Source organism: Passer domesticus, chromosome 1, assembly GCF_036417665.1.
Source record: "Passer domesticus isolate bPasDom1 chromosome 1, bPasDom1.hap1, whole genome shotgun sequence".
NCBI lineage: Eukaryota > Metazoa > Chordata > Aves > Passeriformes > Passeridae > Passer > Passer domesticus.
Window position 1 is genome coordinate 75156745 of NC_087474.1, and position 27109 is coordinate 75183853.

At 36.4% G+C, this 27109-nt stretch overlaps 1 long non-coding RNA gene across 10 annotated transcripts in view; it reads right to left on the reverse strand.

Moving 5' to 3' along the window:
• The window catches only part of LOC135303331 (uncharacterized), a 127966-nt gene that overhangs the window by 88399 nt on the left and 12458 nt on the right, over nt 1-27109 (reverse strand). For all 10 annotated transcript variants that reach the window (XR_010364806.1, XR_010364801.1, XR_010364800.1 and 7 more), the window contains exon 2: nt 21731-21848. This is a non-coding gene — a long non-coding RNA (uncharacterized LOC135303331). The remainder of the gene's footprint in view (nt 1-21730; nt 21849-27109) is intronic.

The following is a 27109-nucleotide window of genomic DNA, read 5'->3' on the forward strand; positions in this document are numbered from 1 at the left end:
GAGGAGATTGCTCCGAAAGGTTGCAGTCTCCCTCACTGAAGATATTCAGGAATTATGTGAATGCAATCCTGTGCAATATGCTCTGGGACAACACTGACTGGGCGGAGAAGCTGGACCAGATGACCCACTGTGGGCCCGTTCAACCTGACCATTCTGTAATTCTGTGATATCTTCAGTACAAGATGGGTACAAACAATCTAGAGTTTATAGCAAATCAACATGATCCTAGGAATGCCTGTTAAAAAAATTAAAAACTACTTAGCCCGACTTCATTTAACCTACTTTCTGCAAGGTAGGAGACTTATGTGTGTGACTTCTGACACACCATACATTTTAAAATCACAAGTAATTAGAATCACTAAAAGTCAAGGGTAACACAATATTCATTCTATTCTGTTAATTCATTCATTGCATTGATAAATAGTTCTGCCTTAACCACGTCTGTGCACCCAGGAGATGCTCTTCTTTTTAAAGTCTACATAGATAACTTTTAATAACTTCTTCCTATTTTCTTTTCCTCTCTACCCCCCAACCCTCTATCCTGCCATATATATTTCTATAGATGTGCTGCTTCCCTAAATGACAGGCTGAGAGACTAAAATATCTGTTGACTGGTAAAAGGCAAGAAAATATAACTCCTTAGGAAATCAATGAGGTTTAAAAGACTATTGTTAACTATTACTAAAATGTTAAAGTTATTCTGTCTTACGTCATTTTATTTCAAAAGCCACTACAGATCTTCTATGAATAACTACATCATAGTTTTTTTTCATGTCATCATAAAGACAAAGCTTTTTTATGCTAACAGGAAATACTACTTAGAAGAACCATAGAAGTTTTTACTCTTTGTCCAGTTGTATTTACCATCTTATGATTTCCAATAAATATCCAATTTTTAGAGAACTCTTACATTCATTGTCTCTTTTAGAAAAGAATTTTGTGAGAATGAATGAAATTTTAAACCATTTCTAGTTATGACACAGCTAATAAAAATGAATGAGTTTTATATGAGGCAGACAGTGAGGACCACTAGTTATGTTACTGGTAAGCAAGATCAATTAGCCCCTTGCTCTTCCAGACTTGGAGGTTTAGTCTATCAGATTATCTTTTCCAAACAAATGTTTAAGTTTTCTGCAAAAAAAAGAAAATACAGCGGCAGAAATTAAATTACAGAAATTTAGTAAATCTTTGCAAGTATTTTACAAAATACCATTCTTTACTTATTAACGGACAAGCAACATATTTTATGATTTCCCATTCATTCGACAAAGCTATGGTGTTTGTAATTGTGTATATAAAGCCATCAGTCTTGCAGAGCCATCTTTAGCTGAGCAAGCCCCAAAGCATCCCGTCCATTCTGCTCAGATCTGATCAGCATCTTTATAGTTTATCAGCCTTGGGGTTCAATTTTGTTTTGGATGCTTTTATAAATGAGCACAATCACTGGTGAATCTGTTCTTCCAGATTGCAAAGAGAAAAATCGAGAGAAGAACTTTAGTAGATTACTGTGTCACTGAGGATAAAGTACAAGCACAAATGCACCTAAAGTAGTCTCAGAGATTATTTCATTGGGTGTACATTTTCAGTTTTATTTCAGTAAAATTAGATGATTGTCTTAGTTATTATTGTTTTTGAAGCTATATTCTGTCCCCAGGCAAGGTGCATGATCAATGCACTATCTAGCAAAATCAATTTGTTGCAAAGTACTATTTATTTAAGAAAAGGAAAGAGGGGGAGAGAAGAAGAGAGTAATGCATAGCAAATGTGAAGATGATTATAAGACTTTCTTCTAGTAAAGCTGAATTTTATCACTGATGCATGGAAGTCAAGAAATAATATGGTTGATTTCACAAACCCTGTACAAAACTACTTCTATATACATATTTAAACTCTAAGGTAACCAGTGAAAAGCTATCATCAAGTTTTGTGGCTCCTTCTATTTTTTCCTATAAGAAATGGGTTTCCAGCAATAAATTAATGTGACCAATGATACTTTTCTGATACACAGATCAACTGCAGAAGTGTTTCCACTACTACATAAACAGGACACAGCAATACACACATTATAATATAAAAGCGGGTTTGGTTTCTTTTCTACAGCAATAGAAAAAGTCTGTACTTGCTATGCTTTCTTATTCAAGAGATCATCAATATCACTGAATATCTTATGGGTTAGGGGAATGTGATTTTCTCAAATAGCAGAAAGGCTGCATTCTCATGACAGATAGGGTCAATTTTGTTTTCAGAAGCTGTTGATGCTCTTGCGTTATCTCTGTCATGGCCACCATATTAGAAGTGTAGTGAAAATCCATTATCTGCAATCTCAGTCGAAACACGGGCAACTCTAAATAGTTATAGGCAGCACAAACTTCCAGTCAGCTGGAAACTGAATATTTGTAGGTTCAGTAAATACTTCAAATACTTCACCAAAAAATACTTCACCAAAAGTGGTTAACTGCAATGGGTCAGAGTTGCTATCATCTCCTCATTTAGGATCATCAGGATATCAAAAAAAGGTTCCAAAAATTATGATGCTGCAAAGAAATTGGATTCCTAAATTATATTAGGTATCCAAACTCTGACATTAGTTTCGATCCCCATCTACCAGTAACCACAGCATGAGTTGTGCAGAAACCACTCATATACACAGATGTCAATATAACCATTCCAGTTTAGAACTTCAGCAACAAGACAGCTGAAATCAGGGGAAAGAAAACAGCTACCTAAAAATGATGGTGAATCCAGGTGGTTTTTCATCTCATAAAAACCAGTGCTTTCAATACTGAATTTTGAGGTGAGTAGTTTATCTTCTAGCAGATTAGTAGAAAAGGGGTTACTTGGAATGCAGCAACAATCACTAATGGCACCACTTAAGTTATCCCTGCTGTCTACTTAATTATTCTACCCTTTAACTGGAAAAAAGAGAAGAAATACCCTTGTTGTTGTACAATAGCATGACCAGTTAATCTATCTGCCATTTGTTATTAATAATGCATGTTTTCATGCAGCAGGGCTACACAATAATGCTTTCTGAGTTTACATTATCAAATGATAGGTAGCATTGCTGAAGTAGACCCTCTTGAGGCCACAATGGTGAGAGATTTGAACAGGCCATTTCCAAAAGGTGAGATGGTACATATTACTCAGAGCTACTTAATGAAGCAACCATGTTTGGAACTGCTGCAGGAGAAAGAGACTTGGCAGGCGAATTAAAGCAGCCTCATAGGAATTAGGACAATGCTGAGAGCCCCATAGATGGCTCTAGTCCAAGCAGAGGATGGGAAAGGCAGCAAGCCTGTCCAGCTAGACAGCTACCAATGTCCATGTCATAATTTTCCATTTAGAATTCCCCAACACTCTCCAGAAACAGATGCAGCCTTGGCTGAGTGAGTGGGAAGATAAAGACAACTCAACAAACATGTACAGACCCCATGTAAAGGTATTTTTCTGACCTGTCCACTCTTTTTCACCATCTTATATTCCTGTTAACTGTTATTGTGGCTTAATATGCTCTTTCAAAAATATTTTCATTGCTAAGGCAGAGGAAAAAAAAAATCACTGGAGTTATAAATCAGAACTAGGTTTCCACTGAAATTTGAAATTCAACTCCTTTTCCCCCACCCACATATTTGAGTTTCTGTCATTCAGACTAAATTAATTTGTGCATGTGTGTATTCATGGGCACAAAATATATACATAAACATTTATATACAAATCCAGACATGAATACACACCTAGAAAAGATGTGTTATTCTGCAAATAAATAGCCTGGCAAATTATGGTGACTAAAAAGAAAATTCCTCCATGAATACATCATTTCCAGGGAACCACTTGAAGCTGTTTGCATTTTCCTCTGGAATGTGTGGTAATGGTCACTGTTGAAAGGGAAATATGAAGCCAGACATTTCATGGGTGAAACACAGCATGGAGACACCTCATGTTCCTGAGACTGGGGTTGCAGACAAACCCACCCCATTCCAAGACCCTGTTTCTGATCAGAACATCTGTGGCAGACTCAAGGACCCTGGAAGACCAGAAGGAACAAGTTCTGGGGAGGAACCCCATCTGCATAGGGAACACTACCACATACAGAGGAAAAGAGAATGAATAGTTCACAATCTGTTGTATATGATGGTATCATCCTGGCATGACAGTTTTGGGTCAAGGACACAGAAATCAAGATGTAAATTAACACACAGTGAATGATAAGGGGAAAAAAAGGCTACACAGGAATTATTAGATGAAGAGATTATGACAAAGGAGTCAGATTCTATTAGGACACTCACAGTAATGTTCTCAAAAGATGCAATACAATTTTTTTTAAAGAATACACAATGGTGAAGCTTAAAAGATTTCAGTATACATATTTTTCTCTCATTTCAATCTACACATCACCTTTTCAGTTTTGTTCCATCGTGAGTTTTATGTTTAAGCAGACTTCAAATATTGAAGCTGAAGACACAATCAAAACAGACAGCATTTTTATGAGTTTTATGTGCATTCAATGACAAGTTATAATATTCATGTATTTCTTATGCCTACTATCAAAGTGGACTCAAACTTCAGCATATTTCCAGATAAACATGGAAGGCTGAGTTTTGCTAAGTCTCATATTTATCTCATGTATTAAAATACACTTTTTTAAGGGCTTCATTAGCTGTCATGTATAGATTACATCAGAAATTTATTTCAATTAAAGAAAAAAATCATAACCACAGATATTAATTTAAATTCTGTTGATGAAATTGTGGAGAATATGCTTAGATGGTTACGTTCTTAGTTCAAAAAACCAAAAAAATTCAAGATGGAAATATTTTCAGGGTACTACTGGTAAATTGTAAATAGTTTCAACAATGCAAAAGGTAATTTGGGAAAAAAAAGAAATTAAGTAGCAGATACAGCAGTAAAGGAACCATAATGAGATTGTTTGACTATATTTAAACACACTTAGGATGAAAAGAGACAGTTAGCAGTCAAACAGCAAAGAAAGGAAATATATTATTATATATATATTATATATCAGAAGAATAACTTGTGCACAGTCATGAGCAGTTAATATATTGTTCTAAGTCATTAGTATAAATATTGAAAGATTTAACTACAATAGAAATTAAAACATTTATTTGTATGTTTTGAAATTAACATAGTAAACAGCAGCGTTGCCTTCTCAGGAAATGGAGCAAGTTCACTGGTTTTTCCCTAGTTCAGATTTTCATGGTTGCTTATTCAAACAGTAAATGGAACACACCTAGTTATACAACAATAGCAGCTTTTAACAGCTTGTATAGATTCTGGTCATGACTGACTCAAGGCTTAAAAGCTTAAGCCTAAATTTTTCTAAGAACTCTTGTGGAAGAACATGTGGGTTTTTTAACTTCTAAGAGCAAAAGATGAGAAAACTGAGCCAATGCTGGAGAATGAATGAAGGCTCAATGTATATTTGGAAAGGCACCTGAAAGGTGACATCCATTTCCAAAGCTTAATAGTTGAGAATGCATGTTTCTTTCTCTTAGCAGGAATTCTGCAATGTTATTTTTAATTTTCTTTCTTCATTTGGCCACAGTAACTTGCTACTTCTCAAATAATAAATTTTCACACTCTTTTTTTTCCAGTATTCTCCTTATTTTTGTGTTCTATTCCAACTCTGAATGCAGACACTGCATTTAGAAAAGTTATCTGTACCCTGACAGAAGAATTTATTTGTTGCTGTTGTAACAAACTGAGACTAGAATTTGTCCAATATCTCAGACCTGTATGTCAAAAAACTTGTTACTACCACATCCACAGATTAAACACTCCAATTTTAAAGTGGTTACACCTACAGTAGAGAGGATTACTCACTGTTTTAATTATATAATTAGCTATAATTTGTGTCAATAAGTAATTTATATAGGTAGGAAAATATTGCACTATTTTGAAGCTGCAACAAGAATGGAGGGGCAAAAAAACCAAGGGGAAATACACGATTTGCTTTAACAAGGATATAGGTACAGTTGAAATTCTACACCTTAACTGTCACAGACTAAACTAAAGTTTCAAAGAAATGCAGAAACATTTTTGCAGTCTGTCAAAAACATTTAACATTTACAAGAGCCAACTGTATCTTGCTATGATATTTTTCTCTCCTTCCAATAGACTTTACCCCTCAACGTCCATAGATTTACCCCCAACATCATGGTCATGCTTCCTCTTCTACATGCAGAAAGGAAACAAGCTGATGTACCAGCTTAGACTGAGCTAAAAGTCAGGAAATAACACTTCTGTAAAGTGTTCCATTTTAATCAGATACAGTCACGCTATCCAAATAGGAAGAAATTTGCTATAAATTAGCCATTTTCTTCCTGCATTAACAGTCAGAGAAGAATAATTGCATTTTGCAGCCATTCACACTCTATTGATATTGGGTTTTTGCCAGGTTGGAGACCTGTCTCAAAGAATTACACTCCAACTACAGTATACCAGTTAAATCCTCACAAGCACTGGGGACAAGACAGGGGCAGCAAGCTCTTCATTCCTCTATCAAAGTGCTTTGTGTTTAGGCTGTTACAAAACCCCATGAGTTCAGAGAAAAAGTCCAATGTGGCTGTTAGAGAAAGGCTGTTTCAACGCACACAGAGCTGTGACAACAGAAGACAATGTGGTGTGGGAATTCACTGGTTGTAGACAAAGGCTGAAGAACTGCTACCAAAGTATCTTTGATACTCAGAAAGTTATTTCTAAAACGCATTGTTTTCAAAACCATATGAGGTGTCAGGAATTCTCAAAGAGTATGCTCTAAGTTTGTTCTAAAGACATACTGAGGCATGTTCTGAAGAGAATTAATTTCCATTTGTGATCCACCCCTACTATTGTTATTTAAAAAGCACCACAAAAGTCCCAATAAAAGCATTTTAGTTACTTGATAAGCAACGCTTTACAGAAGTTAATCATGTAACACAGGAACTGGGTCACATCTACAGCTCATCTTGGGCCTGTATCTGGTCAAACATCACTAATGGCTGTTCTGTGAAAGACATAGCAAACCTAGACTAATAATTTTTTCTAGCATACTTTACATATCATAGTTAGCTGCAGTTTTACAAGCTTCCCTGAGACAGATGATAAATTGTCTTCACAATATAAAAGAGGTCTTATCTAAGTCACAAACATACCAGGAACAGAAAACTTTTAGACCCCTTTTGACCTTGTGAAAAAATTTTGATCTGCCTTAACCAGGTTAGTATCTCTTCCTCATATGGCACAGATGCATCACTGAAGTCAAAACAAGCATCTCAACAGAACATCGTGCAGGCACAGTAGTCTACTAATATGATGCCAATCATAAAATTAAGAGAGAGTTTGTTCCCTTGTTTAACCTAAGATTTTTATTCTCATTGTTACTAGAAGAGATTCTGGATGAAGCTTTTAACTGTGCCATAGTTTGAGTGAGGATTAGTTTGCTGCAAAAAGAGCCCCTAATTTATTTAGTTACCTATGTCCTAAACACTGTATCTGACAGTGCAGGGGCAGAGGACTCCCCTCACCACCCACCCCATACACCCTCCAATCTGCTCTCAAAACTTGGTTGTCTCTGTACACACATACAAAATCTAAAATAAGCTGTTCACTGTCAGTGAAGGGATAGTACAACCTGTAGCCATGTAGTTGGTCATTAAGGGAGTTTAAAAACCCCTCAAACTCCAGAGAAGAAAATGCATCCAGACACCATTTTCCAACTTAGCAGATAATTTTAGAAATATATAAGAACATTCACAGCATAGATATTTGCTTTAACACTGCTCCTGTATAACTAAAGAACAATTTTAGTTCATAACGAATGATTAAAGCACCAATTATTTTGACTAAACATGTATTTGAAACCCTCAGGCTGCCATGGACTTTAAAGCCATTAATTCATTATTTAGCTGTCAGTGTGGAAAAATGTCACAAGCTTAAAGGTTCAACAAACACTTCGCAATATTAAAGCAAATGATCACATTTGAAATTTCAAACTGTTACACGATTTTATTTATTAGATAGTGTAGATTACCTTTTGTACACACATTTCTTGCAATGTATTCTAGAACAATTTTGTGTTGAACAGAAGCTAATCATATTTTAAGCATAAATTTAAATAAAGAAAGAGAGAAAAGACCCCCTCAAGAGCTTCTGGGAAATCATTTACAAAAATCTTTGAGGCTCAGGTGAAATAAGTTGTGCTGCGGGATTTGAAAGATCTGTGGAAGTGTAAGCTATAAAATCACTTCATCTTGGATGCTTAGAAAGGTGGTTTGGGAAAGAAACTCCACTTTTTCAATGCCTCAGTGATATATGGCACTGACACTAATGGCTATAAAACCTTATTAGGGAGTGCTGTGAAACTCATATATTTGAGTTTCTTATGTGGAAAGATTTGAGTATTCACATTACTGTGGAAAAGAGGACATGTCCACGTTCATCTCTGGAAAGTGGATTGATTCTGGCAATCTATTCAGGTATATACAAATATCTTAGCTCTCCAGGACTGTGACAGAGACAAGCAAATGGCACAGCTCTCACTCCTAAAGCTCTGGCAAGACTTTCTGATGATTTTATACAAAACCTAACTTTCACTGAACCTCAGCTGTGTGGCCATCTAAAATAAAACTATGATACAAACAAAGGTTTGGGTGCTGCAAACTTTAGCAATGAAGCAAGAACAGTGAATCATTTATATCTTGGCTAATCTTAGAATTAAACGTTGCATTACATATAGCTAAGTGCTGGCTGTAAATTAGCAGACCCAACACTTAAGAGCTGAGGCTGAAGCCAAGCTGGGAAATCAAGCCAGCAGGTTGGGACAGCAAGGCACAAGGCTCTCAAGCCTCAGGGTGGGGGATTCCCAGGAGGCTCCTCACAGATTTGACACAAGGTTGTAGGGCTATATCACATTCAGGCAGACCTTAATCACAGGCAACCAAAGCCCTTGAGGGTGGGTTGTGAGTCCTCTCCAGACCCTGGTAGACAGAGGTCCAAATGGGATTTGTGTTTTAGTGCACTGCTTTGATTCAAGGGGGAAACTCTTCAGCTCCAGTTCTGCTTAAGTGGACATCAGGACATGTCTGACAATCAGCATACTGTTAGATGATCCCACTTGCCATCAGCTTCCTCCTCTGCGCTACATGCTGTGGAACTGCATCACCAGAAACTGAGGACACTGCTAAGCTTACCCTGTAATCAACCTCAACTCCTGGCTCAGCCAGAGCATGGAGAGACCTGTCCTGGCTCTATTAAGCGCCTGTCCCAGGAGCAGTGGAGAACTGGAACTGCAGCAAGAATCATTAATCTGTCCATCTCTGCCTGTAGAAAACACTACCCAGAAAGACCAGAGCAGAAAAAAAATGAAGACTTTTTCCTCGGATTGGAGGATAGAGCTATAACCTGAATGTCAGAAGAGGAAGCCTTAAAAGCAAAAGGAGATGGTTAAACCCTGAAGGGATTACAGGAGCTCTGTGTTTAAAAGGATGTCAAAGGATTCCAGAAAAAATAATGCAAGTTCATAAGTTCCTGATTGTAAGTCAGTTCTGGAAAGAATCAACAATGAGAAATGAAATCACATTGTGAGACATGTTTAGAGATGGTGTTCTGCAAGACACCAACTCAAAGATACAAGAATTAAATTGATAAATCCTACATGGCTTTAGATGTGAGGTTTTGCAGGTGAAACTCCGAGCAATTTAGTTACCATATCCCACAGAGAGACAGGAATCTGAATTACAGATGTATTTAATATACCCAAATTTGACCAATCTCCCATATTAACAAATCTCCCATATTAATTTTCCAATCCAAACAATACCTTTTTAAGGGGCTCTTTTGTTCCTCTCCTTTTCTTTCCACCTTCTAAACAATGGAAGACCCAATTCAGTTTGTCACCACTGGCATTTCCAGTATCTCAAGTGCAGATCTGTCACTCTAGAGTCCCAGTTCACTGTCAATGCCAGTGCAGATTCCTCAGAGAGACAAGGACCATTCTCTGTCAGTAGACCGACACAGGAACATCACGTGCACTAGGAACACCAACACTGAAAATTGCCCTCAGCAAAGGGAAAGAAGAGAACACTTCCTCTTCATGTGAAAGCCAAGAGGCTCCAGAGGGCTTGGCAGAAATTCTGAAACTATTTTCATGGTTCTTCTAGAATCCACATACATTCCACCACTAAGAATGCACTTTGAAAAGCAGAGAGGGCAAATACTTCGCCAATAGGCTGACAGTGCAGAAACATATGGTTAAATCTCATTTAAAGTACTAAAAAAGGATCTGTCTCAGCAGTCTGCAAAATGTAGACAATGGATGTTCCTTCCCATTTTTATTAACCAGGGAGAATTCTGCCTTTAGCTGGGCTGCACATAACATGGTCATTTTAAGGTGTGTCCATACCTTCCTCAAGACAGTTACCTAAGCCTGCCTTGTCCGTCTAATCTCATCACAATTCCTGCTACTAAAAAATGCTACATTCCTCAGCCTGGAATCATCTCAGTGGCAAAAGGAACTGTGTGTTATTGCTGAAGCCCCCCAGCCATTGTCCAATAACTTTTTAACTTAAGGTTAAAAAATTAGTTTTCAGTGAAATTAGATACTGTGTGCATCTTAGGAAAGCAGAGACAAGGAAAAACCATTTTTAATGTCATCTCTAAAGCAAAGAAAATGCTGTGAGCAATACTGTGTTAAAAATTTAAGTCCTGCAAAAACAAAAGCCTTAAAAATGCAAGATTACTAATATCAATTGGAGAAACAATTTTAAAATATTTAACAGGTTCCTGCTTTTCCGTTTAGACAAAGAAAGGAAGATTGTAAAGACTGTAAAAACTACATGCCACAGACACATATTTACAGAAAATATATGGTCATGGGCATATGGATTTGCAATCATTGTTTAATATGGTGAATGTAATGAATAACTGAAAGACATTCTCTATTTATATATTTAGAGACATTTGTCTGAGTGTATTTTTTGCTGCCACACAGTATAAGCATATGAACAAAAGCTTGGTCCCACTGCAGTCAGTGGTAAAACACCATTGCCTTCAATGAAGCCAGACTTAAGTATTTACATATGTACACTCATACAGTAAATATCTTTCATTCTTATGTGTTTAAGCTTCACCCATTAAGCTGAAGTCTGAGAGAATATTAGGTTTCTGAGCCTCTGAAAATGTATACCAAGTAATTTGGTGCAAAGATGCTCCCAAAATCATATCACTCTGATAGATCTTCTGGATTCATAGTTCTGCATCAGTTCTGGTGTACACGCTAGTTATAGCCTGAAGGTACAATAAACAATGCAAGTTAGTAAGAGGGGCCTTGAATTTTTGTTTCAAACAAGCATTTAGTTCATAACAGCAAGAATATATATGAACAAAGAGAAGAACAGGACAATACAAGTTTAGACAAGAGAGATGGCTCTTTTACCTGAATTTAATCTTTTCCCCTGCAAAGACAGAAAAAAAAAATTTCTCTTTTTGATCCTGTCCAAAAATTAAATAGAAATCCTGGTATCAGTGGACTTTGGATCATGTTGGCTAGGAATGTGTTCGTGAACAAATAAAAATAATTTTCATTTAAAAATGTTCAGAGAATAGTTCATGAAAAAAAACCATCTATCATATTGAAAAACCTGGCCCCATCAAAATAACTAGGACATTTGGAGTATACTCCATTCTAAACTCTTAAGATGCTAAGCAGCTTCATAAGAATCAAAGTATTTGAAAATTGTTATAATGAGAGTTAAGGAAGTAAAAAGCATTGGACAAATATTTGCAATCACCTATTTGACCAAAATACTGTTCTAAATATTGTCTGTTTACCAGAAATTATTAGGAATAAATGAATGACAGAGGTATCTTTTGTCACCAAAATCAGACTTTCTTGGGCTACATAACTCATTCCTGTTCTTAGGTTTGTGTATTTTACAGTGAAATAAGTAAACTTCTTGTCCTTACCACTCAAAAGCTTAAATTACCCTAATGGCTAAAAAATCCTTCAAAATCCATCATAATGCAGTTTTACATATATCTTCTGCTAACATGTCTAACTTTTTCATCTCTGCTTCACACTTATTATATTTACATTTTCATATATTCATGCAGAAATAGCTCTTTTTTGCCAAAATTATGAAATTATCATATTGTTTCTCCACAGAAAGGCAAGTTATCATCAAAATATTATTTCCCTTTTGTCTTGATGTTTTCTCAAACAAAATGTAAACTTGAATCTTGACTAGACATAGACATCAGATACTCAAATTTCCACATACAAGAAATTTTAATGAACATAAGAGAAAATTATTAATAAGCAAAGTTAAAAATTCATTCATTTTGCAAAGTATTTCTAAATATATTTCGTAACAGGAATACCAAATTGATCTTCTCATTCTAGTGGAAAAAACTCTCAAGAAATACATATTATAGAGACTCAGCATTGACAAGAAGCAAAGTATCAGTACATTAGTATCTTAGCACAAATATTTCATTAATATTTAATTAATACTTTACATTAAGTCTTCTCAAGAATTCTAGGTGATCCTCTCTTTTGAACTGGCATTGCAAACTATTTCCCCTTTGCAGGAGGCTTTTCTTGCACTAAACAAAATACAAAGTTAACTCAATTTGCACAAATTAGAGAGCTAAGAAAGCAGCACAAAACTACATTAAAGTTCACAAAAATGCAATCACTACTGAAGAGAAAACAAAATAATCAAAATCAGTTTTGAAAATTGGCTCTCCCTTTTAAAGTAATAGCCTTTGACACTTTTCTCTTATAAATCCAAAACCTTATCAACACCTTTCTCTTCTTGTTTCTGTAGAAGTAAGAATTTTTCAGATTCTTAACTTGATAACTAAAGAGCTATGACAAGTACAAGGCTTTGCCCAAATGCCCACCTTCGCAACCCTAATGCTAAAAGAGACTGTTGAATATTTGCTAGTAAATTATAACACAGAAGATACTCAACAAAAAATAAGCCTGTGAGATCAGTTGCAGGCTTAAAGACAGAACATCTGACATTCCTGTGTTGTGTTTTCACAGGACCTTCTACAGTGGGACTTCAATTGTCTCTATTAGCAGCTATTACAATATCAGAATTGAATAACAGTCAATAACACATGGAAAGCCCTATAAAATTTAGGGGGACACCTATCACTGCTTAAGTATGACATTTTATCTGTGGTCTGATACCCTGAGAACTCCAACACCAAACAAAGCAACTTGCTAGAAAAAATCATAAAGATACACAGATGAATATCCTTTACTTTAACAGAGGCAAGACTAAGTATGAGGAGAGAAAAAACCCTATAAATATATAAAAATATTTAAGTTTGTGAGCAGTGGAATCAAGAAAACCTCACAGGAGTCTGTGTTTTATGGCTGGGATTTCCTAGTGCAACGTGACTTCCAATTGCAATTCTAACAGTTAGGGCATTTAAAATTTCTCCCTCCTGCACAGATTCACTTCTGGTCATAAACATGCTTCCAACATCAATTCTTTCCTGCAGAGGCATTAATAATTGTTTTCTTCTCTATATGGATGCTTTGCAAGAAATGCCCGCAAAATTATATATAATCTTTGACATCTCTAGGTTATTGTCAAATTGCATGGTTGAAATCCAGAAAATAGTAATAAACTCAGCCCTGGAAAACAGACATTTTCAGGGATAAGTTTTATTTCCTTCTGAGACCATGCTAAGCTATAGCAGGCAAAGGTTTTTCAGTATTCATTCATTAATAAATATCAGATCATTTACAAAGACTTACACTGGTATTTAGGGATAGTTCTATGATCCTAGGAGCTAGACCACTGAGGTCAGCTGAAAACACTGGAGCACAAGCAAGCTCCAGATCTAATGATGTGGCTAAGAATTGTCTCCTTCAGTGCAGATATCTCACAAACTTATTTTTGAAGCTGCCTTCTGCAGACCTCAGTGCAAGTCCAGACTAACAGATTAAAAAAGAGGAGCAGGTCAGTTGGCAGGTCAGCCAAAGGGATGGAGTTACTTAGACAGGCCTTCAGGCTGCCTCTACTCAGCAGAGCATCTCAGTGACCTCTGGAATAAGCCATGCTGGAAAGGTACAAAGGTGCTTTAAAATTCCCTTAGCCATTTCCCTCATGGGCCAGATTTGCTGTTCAGCCCTACAAAGGTGCTCTCCCAGTGTAACATTTGCTCGTGTTGAGTAGTCTGAAATCATGCTTGGTTTATTTATCTGCTTTGGATGAGAACCAATCCCAAGGCCCTCAGCACATTGTTAATTAATTCCTTTCCCATGAGAAGAAAATTATTTCTTTCCTTATTTTTAACAGCCTTCGAACAACGTGAGGGTCTTTCTGGCTGCAAGGTAATTACAGAGCTGCTGCTTCTCACCTAAATCCTCTTACTATTTGCACAGAACATTTTTAGTATGCACTACATCCTTGTCATCCTTTAAATGTTTCTGTAATTAAAGGCAATGCTGCCAAAAAGATGTTCCAAGTTGAATAAAAAAATATTTATCTGCATGAGTAAACCAGCTAATTACTTGGGCTATCTCACACAAATATTTTTCCCATAAGTTGTGTTTAGGAATAGAAAAAGTAACCATCAACTCAAGCATGCATTGAGGGGAAAAACCACTAGTTTTACAGCATAGTCATTAATTTAAACTTGGTATACATCTCTCTATTTGATTTTACAGGAATAAATAAATATATTCTTTGCAAACACCCAGTCCTGCACATGCAATGACTGTCATTGCAAGATTGCTGTTCTGTAGAACAGAAAACATGCTGACGTGCAGATGCCCTCTTTGAAACAAAAGAAAAAAAACAAATAAACAGATTCAGACTGCCATTAAGCCACTCACCAGCCCCAACAAGAACTCTTGGTGCTATTGTGCTCTGTTGCTTCCACTGTATCACATCAGAGATTTGGGAAACTCTCTTTTCTACAAGGAAACAACTCTGCAGGCTGGTGTTATCAGGACAGTCACAGAGCTCCTTCTCCCTCTATCACATTTACTTGTCATAAATTATTTGGCTAGATTTTGATTTAGAATAATTCAAAACAGGATGGTGAGCAAAGAGAGGAGGTAGGGGCTCCATTAAAGAAGGTATCATTTGTAACAGTAATAGTGCCCTTCCCCTTCCATGGAAAGATACCTGCTTCTTTTACATGCCCTAGGTCAAGTCCAAAACATGAGAGATATGTGAAAACATTAGCCCTGCTTATGCAAGCCAGAGGTTTTACTGACTCCTTGACATTCGATTATGTTTTCATTCATAACTTCAAATGAGTCATTTCATCCTACCACCTGGTTTCCAGACACTTCATTCCCCAACTTGGTTTGCTTAAGGAGCTCTTCTTGTTCATCTGAATGTTTTGGGTACTAATTGGCAAAGGATTTCCTTTCCACTGTTTTTCATTCAGTGTTTTCGTGGTGGTCCTTTATCTAAGCCCATTCAAAGACAGTTCTGCTTGCCAGGTACTGAATGCCCTTGAGCTGTGTTACATCACTCACAACTGCAAATAGTTTGCAGTGATCTCCCTTGGCCCAGCTTTAAGAAGAATGCTGTAGAAAGGGCTGGTGATTCTGTTTTGGATTTTAGTGTTTGGGTTACTCATGTTTCCATAAAACTGCGCGCAGGTCACAAAGCAACCAATGAACTGGATTTATAACCTTTATATGGGAAGTCCATCTTCCCTGAGAGAGGATTCCTGATATGCCTGAACTCAGCTGCAAAGCACTGTATCAAGGCCTCGAGTCCTTCAATGGTAAATATTTATTTCAAAAATGGTTTTCTTCTTTAGTAAATAACAGTTATGGGTTAGAGTGGGCAGTAACATTCACCTTTCCAAAACTGTCCTCCAAAAATACAGTAAAAGGGATTTTTCCCCAAAGGTCTAGACCCAGCTGCTGCTGAGAGTAGTATGCAACATCTCAGAGCAACTCATAAAAAAAAAGGAGATGTCAAAATAGTAAAGAAGGCCAAAAGAGTTATGTTTGAGGTAACCTGGGGGGTGGTGTTTGCACAAAAAAGGGAAAAAAACCAAAACAAACTATATTTGAATGTTTGTAACTGATTCTCAGACACATTTCATGTCCAGCATTAACAAGCTCACATCATCCACACAGTAAGCCAAAAGAATAAGGCCTAGCTAACCATAACTAGTCTGCTGAAAAGACATGAAGGTAAAACTTAGACAAATACCTCAAGCTTTAAAAAGAATGAAATTCTCTCTAGGAAACAATTTTTGGTAACAGAATGCTATACTACATCCATTCAAGCCTTTTAGCTGCTAGATGATGCAGCAAAAAATGCTAAAGAGAATGTGCCATTATGCTTTTGAAAGAACACTATGCTAGTAATGACTCTGGAAAATGTTCATCAGTTATGTGGTCCTAGAATTTGAACAGTATCATTTTTCAGATAGTCTGAACTTTCACAATAAGATTAACCCTGCTTAAATTTCAGTGATGACTGTACAATGAAATTATGTGAAAAGAAGAAAAAGGGGCAAGAGATGACAGTCTAGATAGTACATTTCAAGAAGAGTGTGAAAAGTTTAAACCTGTGACCAAGTCAATATTATTTGTTCCAAAGAAGGTAGCACATCAAGAACATCTGGGGGTGTACCTGTGAGATCTCTGTGCAGACTTTTAGCCAGTATTTGATATATTATGTCTCATAAAAATCACATGCAGTTTGCTAATGCTACATATCAAAAGAAAAAGAGAGAAACCTGGTTCCCCTTAGATTATGATCTGTTTCAAATAATGGCCAAATGCTTTCCTGGCCTAATTCCATTAAGTGCAATGGAGTCATGCCAGGAAAATATTTGGCCCTAAGCATTTAATGAGCATGTTACTTGAAAGATTAGGGGCCAGTTCATCCTCTGGTATAAGCTGATATAATTTCATTGCCTTACATGGAACTATGCCAGCTCACAATAGCTGAGGATCTAGACTCACAAGTAAGTGAAGTTACTTTTGCCCTAACAGGTATATGTGACTCATAGCCTCATGTATGCTCAACTTGACAAATACTCTTGACAAAGGTCAAGCCTGGCCTGCAAAGCTCCCCCACCCCTGAAAACACCTCAGTGGTAATTTCAATTTTTATATATCAGTTTAACAACATGGGATTCTCTTTCTCTCCTCCTAAGCCATCAAGTAAGGATTCTGCTAAACGTATACCTCTTAAGTCACATTTAATTTGTCTCTGACTACTATGAAGTTACATTAAGGCAACAATTAGTTCATGTTAGATTGTCAGTTATGTAAAAGTCATAAGCCATTTTTATAATCTGCATCTATAAATCTCAGTCTTCTTTAAGATATCATCCTGCCTCAAAACAATGCTGGAAAGCAAAACTAATAATGCACAAAAACTCCCATTTTCTGATGAAAGATTATTATTCTTCATGCAATGACATTCAAAACCAATCTTCTCATTCTTTTTCCTATTACTAAGTACATAAACACTTAGGTATGTTTATCAATTTTTGCTCATGGTTATGAATTCTAAATCATTAGGGCAAAAGCTAACTTCAGTCAAAGGCTTTAAATTAACAATTGCAAGATACAATAAATATCTGTCGTACTTTCTTCCATCTCAGTTGTCAGATTTAATGCGAATATAGCATTTCTAATACTACTGAATGTACTGGAAAGCAAAGAGCTGGACTATTGGCTGCTGTAAACCATCTTAAGCCCATTAAAGTTGATTTACAACACTAAAAATCTTCCTCCTTCAGAAGGACTAAAATGACTCTGACTAAATGTCAGAGGTTTTGGACAACATCATTTGACTAAAATCCTTGAGGATTTTAACGGGACTGGACGTACAACCAGTTCTTCTGCCAGATTTCTACTTTGGGGTGGATTCTAGACAAACAAGCAGGGTAGTTTCAAGATAAAAAAAAAATAGAATAGCATTCCATTCAAATTCTTTAGAAAGACTTTAGAAAATTCTCAGTAACTGAAAGAAAACACACAGACTTAACACATAACCACATTTAAAGGATTTGCCAACTGGATGGTCCATAAAGTTCTAGGCTTTGGTTGATTGAGGATATATGAAATAATTATTTTAATCACATCAAAATATGCTAAAGGAAACTCTGGATAAGAATTGTCATATGGTCTTCACTTGATTGAAGATTTTACTTAAACGTATGAAGGAAGTATGCAAACAGAGCATTTATGTAATAGGAATGGTTAGCAATATAGCATTAGGGCACTCTAGGGCATGTTTTATTGGTTCATTAAATCTTGCCTCAGGTGTGTTCTACCACTCGAGGCAAGTATTAATGGACCAATGAAAAAGACCCTGGGGTGTTTTAATGCTATAATACTATGTCTGCCTACATTTAAATTAATTTTTAAAATAGCTTTTAAAAATAATTTTCCTTGGTATTTAATATATCCTTCCACTATTTAAAATTTTGTAGTAGAAATATGAAATGGCTAGAAAACAAAGACAGAAAAGTCTACTGTCTAATAAAAACATAAGTACTTTCTGAACTGTAAAAATGTTAACCTCTTATACTTCAAATACCTCCCCCATTTTATACGCTCACTTTTTCTTGTTTTCTGATTCATTCCCATATCATAAAACCAGTATGAAAAACAGCTATGTAGACCTGTTTCTTTCCCTTATTAGAATTCATCAGAATTCAAGCTATTCTTCAAAGCACTGGTTTTCAACAATCTTAAAACTTAAGCTGAATTCCCTAGACAGCTGCTAAGTGATACAAGAATCCTGTCTGGTTTTTTTGCAGATGGACAAGATGAAGGTCTATAATAAAAACTGCAAGACCATTTTCTGCCAGTAGCAGACACAGAACAGGAAAGAACACACCTTGGAGATAGATTGTTTCAGGGAGGAAGAAGAGGAGTAACAGCCAGCTCAAATTATGAAATATCCTTTTTCACAACTTCTGCAATAAAGACCATTTTCCCTCACCTTTCAGAACAGCAAAACAATTGAAATCTCAAAAAAAATTCCTTCAGGTGAACTGGGGCTTTTGTCAACACCCTGGTATCAGTCAGTAGACGCAGCAATGTTGCCGAAAACAACCTGAGAGGGAATGGCACACCTAAGGATAAACTAAAAATAAAAGGCATGAAGACACCCAATGTTTTGAAATATACATGCCAGTTTGATTGGAACAAAATTACATGATATACAAGTGTCTTGTAACATGGCCTTCCCTGGAAAGTGTTTTGTATAAAGCAGTCATGCTCCAACCTCTATTTTTTTCTTTTTCATTTCCCCCCAAAGTAACCATTAAAATTTCCAGCACTGCAAGTGAGGTTACAGAGTTGACCATATAGACTGGTTACACAAGTCTAGTGATGAAGGCCTCAGTGAGAATAAGAAATATCTGAATGCATTCAACTGCTGCTGGTGTAAAATTTCCTGGGACATCTGTCACATACTGTCTGACGAATTCTGCTCACACTGCAAGCTTGTATTTCTTTCATTAGACAGACTACCAAGGGCTGGAAGCTGTTGGAGGGACGTGTACATGCCCCACTCAGAGCATTGCCTTATCTCCTGAGTTACCCTTAGATCCACACAAGGATTGCTGATGGGGTAAACTGTGGCCAAACTCATCTTAACAGCATTTAAGAAACACTTAATGTGGGTAAATCCAGCTACAAAAACTGCTAGTAACTGGTTCAGCGATCTCCTTTGAGTTACACAATATCAACTGCATATTCCTTGTCCTACTGGACAAGACTTTCACCATTGTTTTGGGACCAGGATACAACGTTGTCTCACACATTGTATGCTACCTTCCTAGAATGTCTATGGAAACTCAAGGCACCATGCACGCTAGTCCAGTATGGGAAGGCATGCAAGTGCAAAGTGACTCTGTCCTACAGGAAACACTTACTTATGCCCCCAAATCAGGTACACCATTCCTGCTGCGTAGATTATTTAAATGGATTAGCAGAGAGAAGAGCTGATGATGTATAAAGGACTTGCTGCATATTTTTGATGATTAATTCTCTTCTTGCATGCAAGATGTGTTCTCAAAATGTACAAAAGCATAAACAACAGAACACAAAATATTCCAGGATTCTCCTGGGTCAACCAGTGAAGAATGGCTGTCTTCAGCCTGGTTGCAAGGCAGATAGGATGGTTTTTGTGCAAGAAACATCTTTCTAAACTATCAATAAGTACCAAGACCTGCCCACCAAGTCCCCTCAGTCTACAAAGAAATTGACTGTGTCACTATTCTGGTGCGTAAAAATTAACGCTTCCAGGACTGGATGAAACTCTAAGTTTATTTCTACATCAAGAGACAGAAATATTTTCAAAGTAATGACCAAGACACTTTGCCACCAATACACAATCCAAATGTAAATACCCAGACATTACAGTTACATAGCTATCAAAAAGCTGTGCAAGATATCAGCATTGCTTATTGTACGTGAGGTGTTTTTGAAAGGAAATGCTGAAGTAGAGTTGCCATTTTTTCCTCTAAATCTGCCAGCTAAGCCCACTAGAGATCTCACCTAGAGCTGCATTCTAGTGCAACCACTTGAATTCACATTAGATTTATCTCACCCTATAAAAGCACAATTCATTAAACAGACTGATAAAACTGGTCTGTTTAAACTAAGGCAATTTTATCACAGTCATTTCAATTATTTAACACTGCTTTCTTAAATCAGTACTTAAAGCTTTCCTTTGACAAGTATTCTTTTAAATAAATGAGCTGCAATTTAAACAATGAGAAAATAATGACCCAGAACAATATATACAATTAGAGAGATATTTTCCAAATATAAATGCTCAATGTATTTTAAAAGCGATGCACAATATCTCGGGCAATGCACACTTACACACTGCAGTGACTCTTACAGTTGATGGTGGGATCATCCAAAGAACTTGTAACCCAAAGACTCACTCCTAATCCCAAATTTTGACAAATTGGGATTTTTACCACAACAACATTTTTTGACAATTTAGGATTGTCCAACTCAATCTTATGCAGTTCACACAGGACAAAAGTGTTACAGTGTTGCCATGAAGCCAATGACATATTTAAAAGAGCTTTTCACTGAGCTGTAGTGACCTACAGGAATTTGAACCGGGGTGACCAAGTCAGATGTGATAAACCAAATGCAACAAATGGCAAGCAAAACAGGTATGAGCTCCACAAGCACTTTTGTATGCTTCTGGTAAACTGTTTTGGTTTTTCTTCTACATAGGAAACATTTTTTAAACAAAAGACCTGTCCAAGCACCATCTTTCCATTTTTTATATCATGGAACTACTGAAATCACAAAGAGCACAAGTTTGAATTTTTGAAGACCCACTAATCAAGGGGACCACTACAGTACCTTTGGAATGATCTGGATATATCTTCCCAATATTACTTTTATTCCAGCTGGTATCTCCACCATGATGACTTTTAAAACAAATCTGGATCTCAAGACATAAGCTGCATACCTAATTTGCTTAACTCTGCATACAACAAAATGCATCATGGATATCAGTTTTAAGACTACCTGCAATAAAGCTAGATAAGACCCTGAGGTATAATTTATTCATTCCTTATTGAAGCAATTTCCTATACTGAATTCACAGTCACACATACCAACAATGAAATGCTGAATCAAATTTTAGCCACAAGAGAAATGCATTGCATAAAGTCCATCATAAATCAGTTTACAGACTTTTAAAATGAAATAAACTTTCATATAGGTACGCCTTTGACTTACCCATGCATTGCTAAGCATTCACCATGTTGTAACAATTCAAATTTAAGTTTTCCTTGTTCAAAGATAGAGCAATTAGCCTTCAGGTTATTTCAAAGGGAGCAACAGTCCTCATCCAGCCCTGAAGAAAGGAAACGGTTCAGAGGGAAAGAGTTGTAAAACCAAATATTTAAATTTTCCAACTTTGTCGTGCTTATCAGCAATACTCCCATGTTTGAGAAACACTGCAAGCTCTGAAAAATGACAAAGATATTGAGGTACTGGAGTGTGCCCAAAAAAGGGCAGTGGAGCTGGTGAAAGGATGAGGAGCAGCTGAGGGAGCTGAGTTTGTTTAGCCTGGAAAAAGGGTCCTCAGGAGACCTTGTCACTCCCTATAACTACCCAAAAGGAGGTTGTAACTAGATGGAGGTCAGTCCCCTACATAACAAGTGGCAGGATGACAGGAAATAGCTTCAAGTTGTGCCAGGGGAGGTTTACACTGAATATGCAGATTTTTTTTTCACTGGAAGGGTTGTCAGTCATTGTAACACCTGCTAAATGAAGTGGTGGAATCACCATCCCTAGAAGCATTCAAAATGTGTTTGAATGTGGCACTTAAGAACATGGCTTTGCAGCGCATGTGGCAGTCCTGGGGTAATAGGTGGACCAAATGATCTTAGAGGTCTTTTCAAAGACAATTCTATGTTCATACATTCACAGGTACCACAATAATTACTTCCCCTGACCATGCCCATTCACTTATTCCCATACTTGGCTTGAAGTTGATCATCATGATAAAACTTCATGTAGTTTAACAGTATACCTAAATCAGAAGGGTAGTGAGCACTACTCAGCCCTCAGGACATAACATAGGTAGAATTCAAACTTCATAATACATAAACATTTCATTTTAAACCTGTATCAAAATTGTGTCTCAATGCCAGAACAGAAGCCTTCTTTCATGGAAGCAAATTATGAAAACAACCTCTATGGTCATGTCACAGCCTTATAAAGATCCCAAGTGTAACCAACACCATGACATACTAACATTTTACTCCCTCAAGAGCTTGGTCAGTCAATGGAACTGCTCCTGCTGTTAAATCCTGCTCTGTCTGGTGGTGAAACTGACAGAATCTGATTCTCTTGGATGTTTAGATTATCACTGCTGTTGCCACTGTCAGATATTAAAACGAGCTGCATCTATCACTGTTTGTCTTTTTAAGCTTATGAGAAGAAAAATAATTGCTTGGCATAAACAAATTTCAAAATTTGAAGACTTCTCAGCTCAGACCATTCTGAATGCAAGTCTGCAACTACTTTTCAAGCTCCAAAGTTTGTAATATTGGCAAGAGAATGCATAAATAGTGATGAGATTAAAAACAAAGAATACGAGTATATTTTAGCTTACTATTCCTATATCATCAGTTGCTGACATGCAGCCCTTAAAAAATAAACAGATTTATGCAATTGCTACACAGACCTCCTGTGCGGTATAAATAGATACTCTGCTAAATATAAAAACAGCAGGCATGCACAAAAATACACATGCACTAAGGATTACTTACCAGGGAGCTAACAGAAAGACAATGCCTCCTGGGTTTACAGGGCAAATGTAATTTCTATAATGAACCTTTATTTAAAAAATTTCTGATAGTTTTAGACCCAGGCAATAAGGTAGAAGTTTTTGTAAGAGAAAGAGTACACTGACAATATCATGAAGGAGAGAACTGATTCCAAACAAATGAATATTAAATAGCTAGACATCCAATGAAAGTACATAATTGTCACTTTAGGAAGAAGAGGGGAAAAGCCACACCATTTTCAACAATCATCAGTAGCCAAAAAAACCCACGAAGCTACCATTAGTGCTTACTGATGATAACTAGATATGCTTCTGTTAGTATTCCAGAGCCAGCCCTGTCATAGTAATGTTTATTATTACTCTTTGTAGCTGTAGGCAGCTAGATGCTCACTGTGTCTATCCCCTTCTCATCATTTTAAAAAGATTAATCTTTAGACAATGATCTGTTGATATCATTAATCTTAGTCTTGAACTTCTTTGTTGTTCTTGCCCAGTAATGAACAGTAACAGAAAAAATGCCTTTCCTTCAAAAACAACAGGGACCTGATTTGTTGGAACTCTGCACTTGGAGTAATGTTTCACTGCAGTGCAATATAAATGTAAGATGGCAACCTAGGTGAGACATCCTTATTCTCTACATCACTGCCCCATTTTTGCACCAAGCCAAATCTGCTTATGCTAATGTAATTATAGCTGCTGCCAGAGTAGAAAACAGTGCCAGGGTTTCACAAGCACTCCATGACACAGATGTCTCTGCAGTCCAGCACTGTACCACAAATGTATTCCTCTTCTTTGTATTACAGAAAGAGAGTATTTCTGTGGCAAGAGGTAATAAGTTTTTTTCTAGAATGACTACTCAGATGTTCAGCTGCTCACATATTTTGCTCTCAGTAAAACTCCATGAAACTTGTCACTTATACACTTTCCTTTCCCCAGCATTAAAATAATATTTTTTTTAGAAATAGGAAAAAATAGTCCTTTCTCCAGAAATATTGACAAGTAGTTTTCATCTGCATCTTCCAGGAAAAATAAATATTTTTCTTAGCAGAAATTTAAACACACTAAAAATTGAAAAGTTTAATTTTCAATTTTTTTCCTTTTTCTTTCATATAGAATATTTTCCATTAACACCAAATTCACTGGAAAATCCAGTTCTCCAGACAGCAATGCTGTTTTACACCCATTAACCCATGTCTAGCAGGGGACTATTCACTCAGAAAACAGCCAGCTATATGGCTTCCAAATCTAAGCTTTCTGTATGAGTTGGTGTATTGTTCTCTTCCTCAGAATGCTGGTGAAACACAGCTAATATATTTAGGTTTGTTCATGACAAAACTATTAACTGTGTTTTTCTTCTTTTTCAGGCTCCTTAGAGTTCCAAGCATTGGAGAAATGAATTTAGTAATATGTATGTCAGGTAGGCACAGATTCTCCTCAGTATGTTCAATAAAACACAATATTAAAAAAAAAAAAGAAGTTATAAAGAAAACCATACTTTCAAAACTTGCGTTTGTGGGAAGTGTTACCATTTTCACCTTTCACAGTCCCTCTGCCCAACCAATGTAAATTTCCCTATAAAATTTTCTGGTTAGATCCACTCATTCATATTCAGGTAAGTTCACACAGCATGCCACCCACACAGATCTCTCATTTTTCTTATGAGTAAAGTCAGTGCTATTCAAATGCATGTATGCAGATGATTGGTTTTTTTCCTTCTCTCCTCACCAGCAACCCCACAGATCCTGGGAAAAAGTGAAAAGAAAAGAGCAACATGCTCAAGAGAAAGTATTTGTAGGAGTCACACCTGACATTTTTTGTCAGTATCACAAATGAAAACTACTGCTTCCCAAATTATGCAGACCAGAAAAAAATCTTGGAGCATGGTCTTCTCTTTGTCACTCTTATTGCCCATTTAATCAATAACTTAGAACAGTTGCCCAGAATTATCCAATAGCAGAATCTGTACCAAACTTTCCCCATGATCTCCATTCTGTAAAAGCTAATTTTGTATTGTATGTGTAGCTCCATGACAAACCAATTTTCTACCACGTATTCAGTTATGGCTGCCCTAACAAAAAACAAAACAAAACAAAAAAAAAAGCATGCTCTCTAATTGTCTGTTCTTTAGGGTAAAGTTTTTCATTCTAAGTATTCACCCAATGTTGAAATATATTAATATTTTATTAAATTCCTTTCAGACCCTTATTTGTGGGAAGGTAAAAAAAAAAAGCATTTCAAATTGGTAAAATAAAATCTATGCAGATTTTTAAAATCTGGAAAAAAATCACAGCTAAAATTACAGAAGCTGAGAATGTTTAAACTAAGAGCATGAGAGTATGATTTAAATATGCATAGGCATTTCAACCTCAATTAGAATTTGCAAGCACAAAGAATTCTAAGCCATAAGGAAGAATAAAGTGCAAAAGAAAAACAGGCAAAACAAAAAGTCAAAACTGTTCTAGGATTTTGGTTAAATTATTAAAGATAACTTTTACATAAAAACAAAAGAAAATCATGGGATCTTCTTCTATCACTATTAAACTTTATGGCAAAATTCCCATTCACTTGACATGGACCATGTTAAGGAAGAAAAAGGAAGAGACAACAGAATTCAGTCCTTCTAAACACAGATTCCATTGCTGCTCCAGCAACAAATTACCTGTGCATCCTGCAAGTAAATACTCAAAGCCTGATTCAGCTCAGGGGTGTTCTATCTGGAACTGCTGTTTCTTCATGCACTTACAAGGGTGAGGAGAAAGAGGCTGAATGGCAGAAGAAACAGAGATCCATAATTGCCTACAAAGTGCAAAAGACTTGCCAGTAATTTGCTATGTTTCTCTTAACTCCATTCATTTGGAGCTCCGACACAGCTGGGCTTCACTCCCTACAAAGTAGTTCCTGGTCCTCTTTGGATTGTCCAAAAGAAGTAAAAGTAATTCCTGGGGCAGAATGGGCATGGGAACACACAACTTCTAGCATCCCTGATTCTGATTCCCAGTTGGAAAGGAAAGGGGTTCTGCAATTGCACAGCAGTAGAGAATTCACGAAGTTTAACTACAGATAAAGCAATTGTCCAATTTTGAAAATTTGACATGGGAAACATAGTGGATTCCAGAAGCAACAATTCAGCTTTTTTGTGACATCTTGCCCTAATGTTCTTGATTATTCTCTGTAAAATATAAAGCTACCTTATGTGATAGAATGGTGCAATACCTGATATGTAGTTTTTTCCTTTCTTGACATTATACTTTTTAAGCAGCAGAATATTTACATATTGTCTGAAAATAAAATTTCTTTAGAAGGTATTTCCAAGGTTTTGCTAAAAATAATCAAAACCTGAGAAACCTCAAATATATTTAGAGTTTCCATCAGTGAAGTTTCTTTAAAACATCAGGCTTGTGCATGATTCTTCACAGTTTAAGGGCCTGGAAGAATTGAGATGAAAGTCAAGAAGCAGCAAAAAGTTCAAGCATTAAACAAAGTACAAATAAAGCAGAAAAACAATACAAATGATACCAGAGCAAACATCAGAAAAAACAATCATCCACTCCACTGCAGCAAAGGAGCTAACCAGCAAAATTTGACTGAACACCTTGTTTCCGGGTTTTAGTTTTTTGTTTTTTGTTTTTTTTTTTTAATTTATTTTTAGACTCTGTTAAAACATTTCTAAAATATGCAAGCAATGACATGGAAAAGCAGTAATTACAATATTAAATTTTGCTTAAATTTCTTGGGCACTGATTTGTGTACAGGCTTTTATACCAAGTTCCCACGAAGCCATAAAACGTTTAAAATACTGTCTGTGCAAATGCAAAATTTAT